Source organism: Erpetoichthys calabaricus, chromosome 1, assembly GCF_900747795.2.
Source record: "Erpetoichthys calabaricus chromosome 1, fErpCal1.3, whole genome shotgun sequence".
Classification (NCBI taxonomy): domain Eukaryota; kingdom Metazoa; phylum Chordata; class Cladistia; order Polypteriformes; family Polypteridae; genus Erpetoichthys; species Erpetoichthys calabaricus.
Genome location: NC_041394.2, coordinates 263,848,009 through 263,865,704, shown reverse-complemented (window position 1 = coordinate 263,865,704; position 17,696 = coordinate 263,848,009). Strand labels below are relative to the sequence as shown.

The window sequence follows — 17,696 nt, the reverse complement described above, 5'->3', positions numbered from 1 at the left end:
GCAGCACACACATTTACTCACATTGCATTCTGGAAATCAACAATACATATCAGCTACAGATCTGAAAATCAAACACTAAAAACGTATAACGAGGAGTGTCTTGTGTGTATACTGTACTATCGTGATGACCTTGTCGGTTTTGTAAACTCAAACATGAAGCATCTCTAACCCTCTCTGACATGATCGACATGGGGTAGCACAGACGCTGGATTGTTTGAAATAAGCATGGTATCTTACGGCAAATATGCTCATCAATTAGCATATATAAGACTACACACCAAGAAACGTGGTATCCCGTGTGAATATTTCATAATGTCTCTTAAAAATATTTATAAACTTATGAGTAAGTAATACATAACTGTTTTTAAAAAATGTTCATATTTGCTCTGACAGTGCTCCACGTGCAAGTCCTACCTACGGCAAGATTCAAGCTCATGTTAGAGCACTGTACAAATGGAGAAAACCCACTATATTTACTGGATGAGCCAAACAAGACTGGTGAAAATTTAGACCAATTGCACTTCTGACAGCAGAGATGCCAGTGACATCATGGTGCTAGTGTTCCTCCAAATCACATGACGAGCGCATTTGAAACAAGCCTAGAAGTTGTCCCGAAGACCTCAGGTCAGGTCAGGTTGGAGAGCATGCACTGGTAGCATGCACCCACCATGCGACAGAACAGTTTGTGATCATGGTGCCAACCCCCCAGGCAGACACGCGGTCCACTCCCACCCTCCGGAAATGACCCTCTATCTGCCGCAGGCAGGTGTTACGTGGGTGTTCCCTTGGCCTGGTCCAGCCACTTGGGTCCTCAACAGTGAGGATCCTGTGAGCCAGATCACCCTCTGGGAATCGCCCCACATGACCGTAGTGCTGTAACTGACCTCCCTCACAATGCAGGTAATGTGCCGCACCTGGGACTCCATGAGCAACCACTCATTCTACAAAGTCAAATCAGGATTCTCTGAAGAGACACAGTACCAAAGAAGTCTAGTCTTCGTCTCAGGTCACTGGATAGTGTTCATATCTCGCAACCATATAGCAAGACCGGAAGCACCAGGACTCTAAAGACTTGGACATTCGTCCTTTTGCATAGATATTGGAAGCGCCAAAAATCCCTTTCCAACGACCTCATGACCCCCCATGCTCTCTACTGACTTTATAACAAGAGTCACCGGAGACATGAATGTCAGCGCAGAGGTAAGTAAACCTCTCAACAAAATCGACACTCCGCAGACAGACAGACACACTGCTGATGGCTGTGCCGAAGATGTCATTAAAGGCCTGGATCTTGGTTTTTATCCTGGACACGTGCAAGCCCAGACACTCAGACTCCTCGCTCAGTCTCTCAAAAGCCCCAATCAGAGCCTCAATTGACTCTGTGAAGATAACAGCATCGTCAGCAAAGACAAGATCCGTGAATCTTTCTTCACAGATGCCCCAAAGCCACTGGACCCCACGACCTTGCCCAACACCCAGTCCATGCAAGCACTGAACAGAGTAGGAGTTAGAACACACCTCTGACGAACCCCGGAATCAACAGGAAAAACACAGAGGCTCTGCCTCCGCTCTGCATAGCACTCACAGTACCAGTGTAGAGGCCGACCATAATATCCAGCAACCTTGCGTGGATCCCGCAAAGTCTCAGGATGTCCCACAGGGCAGCTCGATCAACTGAGTCAAATACTTTACAAAAATCAACAAAGGCTGCAAAGAAACTCTGCCGATATTCGCGTCTGCGCTCCATGATAACCCTCAGTGTCAGGATGCTGCCGATGGTAGACTTCTTAGGTATAAAACCAGACTGTTCTGGTTGCTGGTAGGTGAACAAGTGATCATGGATCCAATTAAGGACAACCCTAGCAAGGACATTACCAGGTACCGAGAGCAGTGTTATTCCCCTATAGCTGCCGCAATCCAGGCCTTCCACTGTCCGTAGAAAGAGAAGGAGAAGAGCACCTGTACAGTTTTTCCAATTCAAAAAAGAAAAGGAGCTGAAAACGTTTTCTGACACGGAACAATGGCACAACAGAATCAGGTATGGACTCACAGAAAAAAAGCACAGTAAATTTAAAGAAACTTTAGATCCATTAAACAAAACTAATGAGATGTAAGATTATATATAGCGAATCCAAGTGTTCTTTGTTTATCGTCATTACTGACATTTCCTATTTTTAAGCATATCGTTTAAATTATTTTTTACCTCTTGTATTTTCTTTTTAAAAGTTGCCATATTATTTCATCTATATTAACTTTTTAAGTTATTTATGAGATGTTATGTAGCTTATCTGCAATGTTAGTGCACAATATGAAAGGTATGTTTATCATCATCATTAACGTTTGTTAAATATCTTATTTAAATTGATTTTTCTCTGGTTAAGTTAGCTATTTATAAAAGCACGATAGTGCTTTCTGCCAAATTAGTATTACATATTATTTTTGTCTTGATTTCCACAGCCACATTTCTCCATAATGGCAGAGAATATAAAACCAACTTTGATTACAGTACACCCCCAAAATTTGCGGGGGTTACGTTCCCAGAGCACCCGCGAATTGTGAAAAACCGCGACTTTTGGATGTGGTTAAAAAATGCCTTTTAAATTCCTATTTTTATAGTTTAAACCCTAAATACAGTATGCTCCCAAAGCACTTTAATTTCGTTGTAAACTCAGCTTAGTACATTACCTAAAAAATTACCTTAATACATTACCTAAAACCAGAATGTAAAGTTAAACCCGTATACTGTACTGTACTGCTATGTCTCCCGCGGTGCTAGAATGTAAAATACTGATGTTACCACTATACATACTGTTATTCATGCAAGCGCGTTCTCTTTGGTATAAGTAGAGTAAATGCATAATAATTTCATTTAATTAAAATACAGTAAAATGTACGGGTACTCACCAATGATGAATGATATTGATGATGCTGATGAAGTAACTGTGCAGTACAATGCAGAGGATTTAAAACTCCTCGGGTGGCACCTCTTCTTCAGGCGCTTCAGGAGGAGTTGTATCTTTGGACGGGTTTTCTTCTGGTGGGGTTTTGTGCTGGCTTTTCTTTATAGGTTTCAGGAACATTGTGATGGGAAGTTGCTACATTGTCTCCTGTAGCGAACTGCTGGTACAATTTCCGTGCTTTCTCACGGATTATGTTACCAACCAGGGGGATATTCTTCTTCCTGCAGTCGGTGATCCAAAATGCCAAGGCAGATTCCATCCTGACGATATTTTTATTCCTTACTTTTATTCCTAAACTTACAGATACAGTACAGTAATCCCTCGCTACTTCGCGGTTCACTTTTCGCGGATTCACGACTTCGCGGGTTTTTAAATACAAGTGATTGCCCGCCTATCGCGGAAGTTATGTTCCAGACCCATCAGCAACAGGAGAAAATCTGTGATATAGAAAGACCATATAAATAAACATTTTTATAGTTTAAGCCTTAAAATACCCATCCCACATGCTTTAAACACATGTAAACTTATAAAACACACTTTGTTAACACATATGATATGTGGATGTCGGGCTAAGGATATGAGTAACATCTCACTATTATAAAACATTTTAACTTCACGCAAGACAAGACAGTGAGACAGGAAAATAGGTGATGTACAGGCTTTTAAATTATTGACACGCAGAGCGACAAGCAGCACAAAGCCAGCACAAAGGCCACTTCTCCTTAGCGTTCATTCAGCTCCCCACCCCCTTGACAATGCGAAGTGCCAGGAGCGTACTGCGCCTCCGGGGAGGGGGGTTTGAGCGAACGTGTGTTCAGCCCTCACACACCCCCACTCCTCCTTCCGAACGCACAGAGCGACAAGCAGGCATTTTGGCAGAAGCAGCACAAAGTCCATTTCTGCTCAGCGTGAGTTCAGCTGCCCCCCTTCACAAAGCGAGTGCAGACACATCGATGTCTGATCGCTGCGTGCAGTGTGCAGTGTTGGTCTGCGGTGTTTAAGAATGTAGCAAGTGTTTAAGAGTATAGGAAGTGTTTATAAGAGTGTGGGAAAGGTTAACAAGAGAGTGAGAAAGGTTTATAAGAGTGTGGGAAGGGTTTATAAAGCCTTAAAATAGGTATAAATAATAAAATAAATATAGGTTGCTACGTCGCGGATTTTCACCTATCGCGGGGGGCTCTGGAACGTAACCCCCACGATAGGTGAGGGATGACTGTACTCCAGATCGCTGCTTTGTTCTTTATGTAGGGTGCGGTGCTTTCATTAATGCCATAGTGGTGTGCTACTTCAGCATAACTTTTTAGTTCCCGGAGCAAATACAGTAGCTCAACCTTCTCCTGGAGTGTTTTAAACTTTTTCTGGCGCTTAGACTCAGTGCCAGAAGCCTTAGAAGGTGCACAGCGTTTCGGCGTCATCTTGTGTGTTTAAGAATAACAAAATGAATACAAAGTGGAAAACACGAGGACATTCAACTGGAGACGTGTCACAGGGCAGTAGTCAATCAGCATCAAGGAGAAATAAATAATGCTCTCGTATTGGCTACTTTCACCATCCCAAACCACGTTTTCCTCAGCGGTGGTAAACCCATTCACCTGGAGACGCGTCACAGAGCAGCAGTCAATCAGCAGCAAGGAGAAATGAATAACGTTCTCGGATTGGCTACTTTCACTCTCCCAACCCACGTTTCCCTCAGCGGTTGCTTCCTGTTCTCTCTACAGTGCCATGAAAAAAGCCATAAAAAATTGCAGAGGACATTTGCGCTTTCTGCTAACAATTAATAGTTAGGTTTTAAGGAAAAATCCGCAAACAACTGAATCCGTGAACCCTGAACTGCGACTTCGCAGGGGTCTACTGTACATAGATTAAATATCAAAATGAATCCAAGTGCCCTCTTTGTAAAAAGCAAAGAGACCACAGCATCCTGCTGCCTCGTCTTCAGAGCCATGAAGCCCACAATGTAAAGTATGCAGGTAATTATGCTAGTAGTGTATGCGTGTGTGATTTATTAAAAAAATAACACTAGGATACTTTACTAGCAAACAATACTGATGTTTAGATTTCCGAACTAGAACTTTTTAAATAGTTTAAAAAACTGAGCTAATCTTGCATTTTCCGTTGTTTGGCAGGTTTTACTATTTACAGATGCAACACAGGGTGTGTAACAAGTGGCCATTTCCATTGTTGTTTTTGTTTAAAAGTCACTGTCAACAGTTTACTGTATGTCAGTATTTAACATTTTTCTTTGATTAATTTTTTACTCCTTGTATTAGGGCCTTCCAAGTCAGATGAATAGCCATGACTGCGGAATTTTTATGTTGATTGTGTGACCATTTCATATTTTAACTATATTTTTGTGTATGTCTGTATTTAATGTTGTGTCCAGGTTTCCAAATGACCATTTTGTGGTTTCTCTGTATTTTGTCCTCGAGGCACCCTTCAATTTTAACAAGGTGTGTCTCAACTTTAGTACTATCTGGTTTCATTGTAGCATTTGTGGAGGGAGGATTATATCCGGTTGTTGGTTCCCGTTTTTGTCACTTTCTACAATTTGTGTTGGATATTTGTGTTATGTTTATTTTATTTATATATTTTTTTTAATTTTAGCATACTGTTCCTAGTGGTTTTGATGTTCCAGAAACACCTGCCTTTCAAAATCCATATACTTTAAATGTATGTTTATAATGGTCTCCATAAATATTTTTGGAACATTAAACAACTTCACTCTGCTCAGACCTCTTTAGAATGACATGCTAGCTTTGAGGAAGTGCTGGTATAGAATGTTGCTTGACAACTCCAGCACTAAGGGATAAATGAAATATTAATTTCCTTTAATAACTTTCATTTAGTTCTGCGGCAATGTGGCAAATATACTTAGCCATGTTGTAAATCAAAGAGAAATAGTCAAAATGTTTACCATTATAAACTTAGTGCTTCTTTTTGAAATCACTGAAGTAACAGCTCACATCAGACTGTGCAAGCAAACAGCCTTCTAAATGAAGGCCAAGAAACAAACAAAAAATTAGAAGGTACAGAAATAATGGACAGCCAGGACAGGGTAATTTTTTGTGCTTATTTTTTTGCACATTTTTTTTTTTTTTTTTTTTTTAACATTTCCTTAGGTAATTTTTATTTTTTCTGTTTTCAGATTTAGACTCTATTGAGCCATTAATGAAAAGACAAAAAATGAGTAAAGACTTGCACTACATCTGAAGTGAAAAAATGTCTTGCTATTCTATTCCATTGCACTGCATTCAGGCAGGTTTCAGATCTTTTCTTTTAGAAGAAACGTCAGCCTCCCTTCTCCAACATCCAGCACAGGGCAATGATGAGCAGGTGCAGATGCATCATTTTATAAACTTCCATAAGAAAGATGAATTACATTTTGTAGATGCTGGCTTACAATGCCTATGGTATAGTGAATAAAATGTATGAAAAGACTTTTAATGCTTGTCTCAGATGCATACTGTTAATCATTAACCAGTAGGAGTCAAAGCCCAAAAATCTAAAAGCCTATTTTACCTCTTCTGACACAGCAATACAACTCTTAAACAACTTAAAAAATTTGAAATGCATTGTGTACTGTGTTAATAATAGTGTATTGTAAGAAACATTGAAGAATCTGTGATCGAAAGCAGTAACGTTAATAATGTATAACAAATTAAGAATATACTGTACATTATCATTTTGCTTTCCTTTTTCTTTCATTCCTTGGAAATGTGGAGGAAAAGGCTATACGCTTTATGAAGACCATTAAAAGAATTTTCTTTCTTTTAATCAAACAGATTACAGCAACACGGAATCCTTCAGCATTTTACTGAGGCAGAGAAGTGGTGAACTTGAGAATCAATCTGTGCTCAGGGGGCAAGTCTCATTCCCTTCATTACTCTCAAAGGACAAAGACAACACTGAGGAGGCCCTTCAGAAATTTGATTTGCTATCTGAATTTCCAGAAGAAGAGGAGAGGGAATATGTCCTTAGACCCTTCATCATCCTTTTTTTCACATATGGAGGACATGCATCTGTTTTTAGATAATGTGAGAGGATAAAGGAAAATAACTGTTTTGTGAGAAAATGTAGCATAAATACACATGTCCCTCATTGTTCAGTTACAACCTACAATTCTTGTTCTATATTTTATATATTGTTTAACTTTTTTGTAATAAATGTTGCAACCCAACTTCGTCTTTGCAGTCAATTGTCTCAGATCTGCACTTCTTAATGTTACAGTCATATGAAAATGTTTGGGAACCCCTCTTAATTCTTTGGATTTTTGTTTATCATTATCAAAGTAGCAACTTCCTTTAAATATATGACATGCCTTATGGAAACAGTAGTATTTCAGCGGTGACATTAAGTTCATTGGAGTAACAGAAAATATGCAATATGCATCATAACAAAATTAGACAGGTGCATAAATTTGGACACCCCAACAGAGATATTACATCAATACTTAGTTGAGCCTCCTTCTGCAAATATAACAGCCTCTAGACGCTTCCTATAGCCTTTGATGAGTGTTTGGATTCTGGATGGAGGTATTTTTGACCATTCTTCAATACAAAATCTCTCTAGTTCAGTTAAATTTTATGGTTGGCGAGCATGGACAGCTTGCTTCAAATCATCCCATCAATTTTCGATGATATTCAAGTCAGGGGACTGTGACAGCCACTCCAGAACATTGTACTTCTCCCTCTGCATGAATGCCTTTGTAGATTTCGAACTGTGTTTTGGGTCATTGTCTTGTTGGAATAACCAACCCCTGAGTCACTTCAACTTTGTGACTGATGCTTGAACATTATCCTGAAGAATTTGTTGATATTGGGTTGAATTCATCCGACCCTTGACTTTAACAAGGGCCCCAGTTCCTGAACTAGCCACACAGCCCCACAGCATGATGGAACCTCCACCAAATTTGACAGCAGTTAGCAGGTGTTTTTCTTGGAATGTGGTGTTCTTCTTCTGCCATGCAAAGTGCTTTTTGTTATGACCAAATAACTCAACTTTTGTCTCATCAGTCCAAAGAACTTTGTTCCAAAATGAATCTGGCTTGTCTAAATGAGCATTTGCATACAACAAGTGACTCTGTTTGTGGGGTGAGTGCAGAAAGGGCTTCTTTCTCATCACCCTGCCATACAGATGTTTTTTGTGCAAATTGAGCTGAATTGTAGAACGATGTACAGATACACCATCTACAGCAAGATGTTCTTGCAGGTCTTTGGAGGTGATCTGTGGGTTGTCTGTAACCATTCTCACAATCCTGCGCATATGCCGCTCCTGTATTTTTCTTGGCATGCCAGACCAGGGTTTAACAGCAACTGTGCCTGTGGCTTTCTATTTCCTGATTACATTCCCTACAGTTGAAACTGAAAGTTTAAACCTCTGAGATAGCATTTTGTAGCCTTCCCCTAAACCATGATACTGAACAATCTTTGTTTTCAGATGTTTTGAGAGTTGCTTTGAGGATCCCATGCTGTCACTCTTCAGAGGAGAATCAAAGGGAAGCACAACTTGCAATTGACCACCTTAAATACCTTTTCTCATAACTGGACACACCTGTCTATGAAGTTCAAGGCTTAACGAGCTAATCCAACCAATTTGTTGTTGCAAGTAAACAGTATTGAGTAGTTACATGCATTCAAATCACAAAATGACAATGGGACCTAAATTTTTGCACAGCCAGTTTTTCAGATTTGATTTAATTTCATACAACTAAATACTGCTTCACTAAAAATCTTTGTTCGGAAAACACCCCAGTACTCAGATGTTCCTAGGAAATGAAAGACATAACACTGTTATCTTTTTTGTTGAAAGTAAATTATTATGCAGGCTGAGAGGAGTTCCCAAACTTTTTCATATGACTGTATGTACTAAAATAATGTTTTATAAGGCAGGGCAAGGCAATTTATATTTACAAAGCACATTTACAACAGCCAGAACTGAACCAAAGTGCTGTACAAGAAAGGGTAAAAGAAGCAGTTCAAATATACCGTATGTACACATCACAAAACTGTAAGCATAACCAACCATTGCATAAAAGATAAACTCAAAATACCAACACTGATACATACATATTTATAATCATGAATGTACATGAGTCAACATATACAAACAACGTCAACCTCTTGCAGGGCCAAATGGCAGCAAGAAGAAATAAGACTTTAATGATGACTTAAAAATGGCCTGTGTTGGAGGAGACCTAATATAATAAGGCGAGCCATTCCAGAGAAAAGGGACAGCCACTGCAAACATCTGATTCCTCCTTTGCTTCAGCCTTGACCTCAGCACAACTAAGAGCATCTGGCTAGTATACCCCAGTGCTCTTGTTGGCACATACAAGTGAAGAGGTTCTGAGAGGCAAGATGGGGCTGATCCATTCAAACATTTGAAAACAAGAAATAGAATTTTAAAATCAACTCTGAAATCGACCAGAAGCCAACGAAGCAAGGTCAGTATTGATGAAATATGGCCACACTTATGACAGCCATTCAATAAGCAAACAGCAAAGTTGTGGAATAGTTGTATGTGTCATAACAAGGCCTGATCAACACCTACTAACAAAAACTGCAATAGTTCAAATGAGATGTTATAAAAGCTTGGATGGCACTTTCAAGATCACTGAAAGAAAGACAAGCCTTTACCTTAAAGTCTCTGCTGGAAAAAGCTTCATTTAACCTCACAATTTATCTGTTTGTCAAGTTTGAATGAGCTGTCAAAGATCACGCTTAGGTTCCTAACTGAAGCTTTATGATATACGTATATGGCAAGGGGTCCATAAGCAACATCAGGGACACTCAAACCTTCTGAACTTTTGGACACTATGATCACAGTTTTATTATCATTTAGTTTAAGAAAATTCCATGTTTTAATATCATTCAAGCATTCATGGACGGTCTGCATTATCTCACTTTGATTTTAGTGGCAAATAGTTTTTAGTGTCGTCAGTATAGCAGTGAAAGGAGTAGCCATATTTGTTAACAGTGGAGCCTAAACATGCAAATCAAAAACTGAAGGGTCCAAGGATGGAACCCTGTGGAACCCCACAAGAAAGAGGAACTACAGAGATTGGGAACTCACCCAAATAAATAGAAAAAATCCTATTGCTTAGATATGATTTAAACCATTTAAGGGCATTAGCTTGGATGCCTACATACTGTTCAAGGCGGGATATACGAATCGTAAGATCCACAGTATCAAAAGCTGAGGTAAGATCTAGTAGAACAAGAAAGGCAGAATCTCCAGCATTAGTACTTGGGAAGAGGTAAACCTTTAACAAGGATGTTTCACTACTGTAAAAAGATCTGTATCTGGACTGGTATTTTTTCAGACTATTTTCATCCAGAAATGTTTGAGTTAGGAAACATTTTTCAAAGACTTTAGATAAAAAGGCAGTTTAGGAATTGCCCTGAAATTTGAGATATTAGAGGATCCTTATTTTGTTTTTTTTAATACTTTTCTGCACCACAGTGTGTTTCAAGACAGCAAGAACACAACCAGAAATCAAGCTAGCATTTATTAAGGTAACAATACCTGGTCTGACAGAATCAAAAAAAAACCTTAACTAATTGAGAGGGGACACTGTCCAGTGGGCAATTTGTAGGATTCAGACATTGCACCAAATCAGACAACAGTGATCAAAGACAGCTGAACATATGCAGTGAAACTGATGGCCTAATAAAGGTTATCTTATTTACAAAAAAATGATATCTCTGTTTGGAGAGTAAGTTGGGGTATGCAAGAAATGCCAAATTCCTAATACAAAAAATTACATATGTCGATTAAAGGATGTTAAATCACTAAAAAATTGATTTGTAATTATTGCATCTACCCAAACAAAACATTTTTAAAGATTACAATTTGAATCAATGTGTTAGTTCAGTTCCAAAATAAATGAAAAATGGTTTATGGAAGTAAGGCACAGAGGGTGCAACTTTCAATAATGCAAATTTTTACATTTCTTTAGAAAAACAAACGATAATATCTATTAAGTAATTTAAGAGATTTGCCTCACATTTTTTGATAAGTACATACTTATAAGGGTCCCCGGGAGAACAATTATGCATTAAAATTAAAAACTAGGAAAACGTTTGAAAGTTTAATAACTTCACTTGCAATTTATCAACATTATAACAGCAGCATAGATCAAAATTAAGAAAACACAATTCAAGACAGACAATGGAAATAAAGGTCCCAATGTAATGTAGTAAGCTGGATCATTTAAAAAAGTGTTCAATACACACAATTTTAAAAGTTTCTTTTACTGAGAACTCGAAAGTTTAGAACTTCATTTTCATGCCTGTTGATCATTTATTTTGTAACATAATAAATTAATGTCATTAACGGAATTTTCCCTTTTATTGAACGAGGTTCCAGGAATAATGTAAAAATAATTTCAAATATTTTGAAAAATAGAATTCACTATAATAGCAGTTAGAGCACCCACATTCGTGTATGGTGTTTCCTTTATCTAAAAATATGTTACGTCCTCTTTCTTTTAACTATCCATCCATCCATTTCCCAACCCGCTGAATCGAGAAGGGTCCGGCTGCAGGTCGCAGACTTGGCCTTCCACGCCCCTGGCCTTCCACGCCCCCGGCCTTCCACGCCTCCTGCCTTCCACAGTCCGCCCCACAACCGTAGAAAGAGAAGAAGAGCTGCTGTACAGTTATTCCAATTCGAAAAAGAAAAGGAGCTGAAAACGATTTCTGACACGGAACAAAGGCACAACAGAACCAGGTATGGACTCACAGAATAAAAAGCTCAGTATATTTAAAGAAACTTTAGATCCATTAAACAAAACTAATGAGATGTACGATTATATACTGTATAGCGAATCCAAGTGTTCTCTGTTTATCGTCATTACTGACATATCCTATTTTTAAGCATATCGTTTTAATTATTTGTTACCTCTTGTATTATTTCTTTTTAATATTTGCCGTATTATTTCATCTATATTAACTTTTTCACTTATTTATGAGATGTTATGTAGAGAATCTGCAATGTCAGTGTACAATATGAAAGGTATTTATGTTTATCGTCGTCATTAACGTATGTTAAATATCTTATCTTAACTTAGTTAAGTTAGCTATTTTTAAAAGCACGTTAGCGCTTTCTGCCAAATTAGTATTACATATTATTTTTGTCTTGATTTCCACAGTCACATTTCTCCATAAAGGCAGAGAATATAAAAACAACTTTGATAACATTGATTAAATTTCCAAATGAATCCAAGTGCCCTCTTTGTAAAAAGCACAGAGACTACAGCATCCTGCTACGTCACCTTCAGAGTCATGAAGGCCACATTGTCAAGTATGCAGGTAGTGTATATACAGGGTATGCTAAGAGTGTGTGCTTGCAAACAATACTGACATTTAGATTTCTGATCTGGAACTTTTTAAAATACAGGTTAAAAAGCTGAGCATTTTCCGTTGTTTGGCAGGATTTACTATTTACAGATGTAACACAGGGTGTGTCCCAAGTGGCCAATTCCATTGTTGTTTCTGTTTAAAAGTCATTGTCAACAGTTTACTGTATGTCAGTATTTAATATTTTTCTTTGTTTAAATTTTTTTACCCCTTGTATTAGGGCTTCCCTAGTGTGTGCTTGGTGTGTTGGTGTGTGCTTGGTGTGTGTGCGCCCTGCGGTGGGCTGGCGCCCTGCCTGGGTTTTGTTTCCTGCCTTGCGCCCTGTGTTGGCTGGGATTGGCTCCAGCAGACCCCCGTGATACTGTAGTTAGGATATAGCGGGATGGATGGATGTATTAGGGCCTTCCAAGTCAGATGAATAGCCATGGCTGTGGAATTTCCATGTTGATGGTATGACCATTTCATATTGTAACTATCATTTTTTGTATGTCTGTATTTAATGTCGTGTCCAGGTTTCCAAAGGACCATTTTGTGGTGTCTCTGTATTTCATCCTCGAGGCCCCCTTCAGTTTTAATGAGTTGTATCTCAACATTAGTCCTCTCTTCTTTCATTGTAGTATTTGTAGAGGGAGGATTTTATCTGGTTGCTGGTTCCGATTTTTGTCACCTTCTACAATTTGTGTTGGATATTTGTGTTATGTTTAACTTATTTTATTATATTTGTTTTTTTTTTTAATTTCAGCATACTGTCCATAGTGGTTTTGAAGTTCCAGAAACGCCTACCTTTCAAAATCCAGATCATTTAAATGTATGTTTATAATGGTTTGCATAAATATTTTTGTAACATTAAACTCCTTTTAGAATGACATGCTGGCTTTGTGGAAGAGCTGGTGTAGAATGTTACTTGAGAACTCCAGCACCAAGGGGTAAATGAAATTTAAATTTCCTTTAATAACTCTAATTTAGTTCTGCGGCAATATGGCAAATATACTTAGCCATATTGTAAATCAAAGACGAATAGTCCAAATGTTTACCATTATAAACTTAGTGCTTCTTTTTGAAATCACTGAAGTAACTGCTCACATCAGACTGAGTGAGCAAACGCCCTTCTAAATGAAGGCCAAGAACCAAACAAAAAATTAGAAGGTACAGAAACAATGGACAGCCAGGACAGGGTCATTTTTTGTGCTTATTCTTTTGGTTCTTTTTTAACATTTCCTTAGGTAAATATTATTTTCTATGTTTTTAGGTTTAGACTTTATTGAGCCATTAATGAGAAGACAGAGTAAAGACTTGGCACTACATCTGAAATGAACAAATGTCTTGCTATTCTGTTCCATAGCACTGCATTCTGCAGATTTCAGATTTTTTCTTTTAGAAGAAACGTCAGCGTCCCTTCTCCAACATCCAGCACAGGGCACTGATGAGCAGGTACAGACACATCATTTTATAAACTTCCATAAGAAAGATAAATTACATTTTGTTGATGCTGGCTTACAATGCCTGTGGTATAGTGAATAAAATGTATAAAAAGACTTAATGCTTGTCTCAGATGCCGACTGTTAATCGTTAAGCAGTAGGAGTCAAAGCCCAAAAGACTAAAAGCCTGTTTTATATCTTCTGACAAACTGTAGTACTAGTACAACTCTTAAAGGCCTTAAAACATTTGAAATGCATTGTGTGCTGTATTAATAATAGTGTATTGTAAGAAACATTGAAGACTTGTAGAATCTGTGATCAAAAGCAGTAATGTTAATAATGTATAATAAATTACATTTGCTGTACATTATTTTTTTTACTTTCCTTACATTCCTTGTAAATGTGGAGGAAAAGGCTATGAGCTTTATGATGACCATTTAAAGAATTTCCTTTCTTTCTTTTTTAATATAATGTATTACAGCAGCATGGAATCCTTCAGCATTTCACCGAGGCACAGAAGTGGTGTGCTGAGAACATTTCTGTGTTCAGAGGGCGAATCTCACTCCCTGCATTACTGTCAATGGACAAAGACGACACTGAGGAGGCCCTTCAGAAATTTGATTTGCTATCTGAATTTCCAGAAGAAGAAGAGAGAGAATATGTCTTTAGACATATTTTTTTCACTTATGGAAGACATGCATCTGTTTTTAGATTAACGTGAGAGGAAAAAGGAAAATGACTGAGTTTTGTGAGAAAATGTAACAAACATACATGTCCCTCATTGTTCAGTTACAACCTACAATTCTTGTTCTATATTTTATATATTCTTTAACTTTTTTGTAATAAATGTTTAAAACCAACTTCATCTTTACAGTCCATTGTCTTAGTGTTATGTATTAAAATAATGTTTTATAAAGCAGGGCAAGGCAATATTTATTTATAAACCACATTTACAACAGCAGCCAGAACTGAACCAAAGTGCTGTACAAGAAAGGGTAAAAGAAGCAGTTCAAATATACCGTATGTACACATCACAAAACTGCAAGAATAACCAGCCATTACATAAAAGATAAACTTAAAATACCCATATATACAGTACATATTTATAATCCTGAATGTACGTGAGCCAACATATACAAACAATGTCAACCTCTTGCAGGGTCAAATGGCAGCAAGAAGAAATAAGACTTTAATGATGACTTAAAAATGGCCTGTGATGGAGCAGACCTAATATAATAAGGAGAGCCATTCCAGAGAAAAGGAGCAGCCACCACAAACACCCGATTCCTCCTTTGCTTCAGCCTCGACCTCGGCACAACTAAGAGCATCAGGCTAGTAGACCACAGGGATCTTGTTGGCACATACAAGTGAAGAGGTTCCAAGAGGCAAGATGGGGCTGATCCACTCAAACATTTGAAAACAAGAAATAGAATTTTAAAATCAATTCTGAAATGGACCAGAAGCCAGTGAAGTGAGGTCAGTATTGGTGAAATATGGCCACACTTACGAGAGCCTTCAATAAGCGAACAGCAAAGTTGTGGAATAGTTGTAGGCGTCGTAACAGGGCTTGACCAATACCTACATATAAAGAACTGCAATAGTCCAAATGAGATGCTGTAAAAGCTTGGATGGCCTTTTCAAGATCACAGAAAGAAAGAAAAGCCTTTACCTTAGAGTCTCAGCTGGAAAAAGCTTCATTTAACTTCACAATTTATCTGTCTGTCAAGTTTGAATGAGCTGTCACAGATCACACCTGGGCTAACTGAAGCTTTATGATACGTATATGGAAAGGGGTCCAAGAGCAATATCAGAGTCACTCAAACTTTCTTAACTCTTGGACACCATGATCACAGTTTTATTATCATTTAGTTTAAGAAGATGCATTGCCATTCAGGTTTTAGTATCATTCAAGCACACATGGAGGGTCTGTATTTTCTTGCTTTGATTTTAGTGGCAAATATATTTAAGTGTCATCAGTATAGAGAAGCCATACTTGTTAACAGTGGAGCCTAAAGGTAACATGCCTATCAAAAAGATAGCTGGTCCAAGGATGGAACCCCACAAGTAAAAGGAGCTACAGAGGATGAGAACTCACCCAAATGAATAGAAACATTCCTATTTCTTAGATAAGATTTAAACCATTTCAGGGCATTACCTTGGATGACTACATACTGTTCAAGGCAGGATATAAGAATCATAAGATCCACAGCATCAAAAACTGAAGTAAGATCTAGCAGTACAAGAATGGCAAAATCTCCAGGATTAGTAATTGGGAAGAGGTCGCTGTTAACCTTTAACAAGGATGTTTCAGTGCTGCAAGAACATCTGTATCTGGATTGGAATTTTTCCAGAATACTATTTTCATCTAGAAATGTTTGAGTTAGGACAAGTTTTTCAAAGACTTTAGATAAAAAAGGCAGTTTAGAAATTGGCCTGGAATTTGACACATTGGAGTGTCCTTATTTTGTTTTTTATAATACGTTTCTGCACCACAGCATGTTTCAAGGCAGAAGGAACACAACCAGAAATCAAGCTAGCATTTATTAAGGTAACAATACTTGGTCTGACAGAATCAAAAAAACCCTTAACTAATCAAGAGGGGACACTGACCAGGGGGCACTTTGTAGGATTCAGGCGTTACACCAAATCAGACAACAGAGTCGATGACACACGCAGGCACAAAGTGGTCAAAGACAGCTGAACACACTATGGGAAGAATCCTGAGCAGGCAGTGACACCGATGACCTAATAACGGTAATCTTATTTACAAAAAAGCACATCTCCGTTTGGAGAGTAAGTTGGGGTATGCAACAAATGACAAATTCCTAATACAAGAAATGGTATATGGCGATTAAATTATTTAAAATCACTAAAAAATTGATTTGTAATTATTGTATCGACCCAAAACATTTTTAAAGTTAAGTTTAAAATCTGTTAGTTCAGTTCCAAAATAAATAAAAACGACGGTTTATGGATGTGCAACTTTCAATAATGCAAATGTTTGCATTTCTTTAGAAAAACAAACGATATATCTATTAAGCAATTTGAGAGATTCGCTTCACTTTTTTTGATAAGTACATATTTATAAGTTTGGGTCCCAGGGAGAACAATTATGCATTAAAATTAAAAATCAGGTAAACGTTTGAAAGTTTAATAACTCCACTTGAAATTTATCAACATTATAGCAGCAGCGAAGAACAAAATTAAGAAAACACAATTCAAGACAGACAATGGAAATGAAAGTATGAACTGTATTAGTAAGCTGGATCATTTAAAAAATTGTTCAATATAAACAATTTTAAAAGTTTCTTTTGAACTTGAAAGTTTAGACCTTCATTTTCATGCCTGTTGATTGCTTTGTTGTGTTATTGATCATCATTTATTTTGTAACATAATAAATTAATGTCATTAACGGAATTTTCCTTTATTGAACGAGGTTCCAGAAATAATGTCAGACATGCCGTTTAGTACAAAAGTACCATAAAAATAATTTCAAATATTTTGAATGATAGAATTCACTATAATAGCAGTTACAGATAAAACTGTTTTTTGTTTCTAAAAGTAAACACGACAGTAATACCATAAAGAGAAACTCGGATTCTTGCCTCGTGATTGCAGGAAGTCATATTAATATCGTCTTTTACGGTTACATGGTAAATCAACGTTTTTCAACGAAAGCGATGTGACAGGGGACGCACGCGAATGCTGGGGGCGTGGTGTGGAAGGCAGGAGGCGCGGAAGGCCGGGGGCGTGGAAGGCCAAGTCTGCGACCTGCAGCCGGATACTCTTGGCTGAATCCGAACACAGGGTCACGGGGGTCTGCTGGAGCCAATCCCAGCCAACACAGGGCACAAGGCAGGGAACCAATCCTGGGCAGGGTGCCAACCCACCGCAGTTCTTTTAACTATCGAATCCTGAATCATACATTATAAAACTGTTTTTTTGTTTCTAAAAAGAT

At 37.9% G+C, this 17,696-nt stretch overlaps 1 protein-coding gene and 2 long non-coding RNA genes across 12 annotated transcripts in view; 2 read left to right on the top strand and 1 right to left on the bottom strand.

Moving 5' to 3' along the window:
• Window positions 1–17,696, bottom strand: part of si:dkey-5i3.5 (uncharacterized protein LOC565091 homolog) — a 103,224-nt gene that overhangs the window by 40,042 nt on the left and 45,486 nt on the right. The gene's annotated exons all lie outside the window — the stretch shown is intronic.
• LOC127528887 (uncharacterized) lies at window positions 1,896–14,603 on the top strand. 5 transcript variants are annotated; one of them, XR_007935495.1, is made up of 5 exons: window positions 1,902–2,038; window positions 12,112–12,271; window positions 12,832–13,245; window positions 13,569–13,750; window positions 14,220–14,603. It is a non-coding gene; the product is annotated as an uncharacterized LOC127528887 (long non-coding RNA). The 5 variants fall into 5 exon arrangements; XR_007935493.1 differs by lacking the exon at window positions 14,220–14,603 and having other exon boundaries at window positions 1,896–2,038; window positions 13,569–14,086; XR_007935497.1 differs by lacking the exon at window positions 14,220–14,603 and having other exon boundaries at window positions 1,899–2,038; window positions 12,832–13,127; window positions 13,569–14,086.
• On the top strand, window positions 6,052–7,141 carry LOC127528888 (uncharacterized). The gene is made up of 2 exons (XR_007935499.1): window positions 6,052–6,293; window positions 6,750–7,141. It is a non-coding gene; the product is annotated as an uncharacterized LOC127528888 (long non-coding RNA).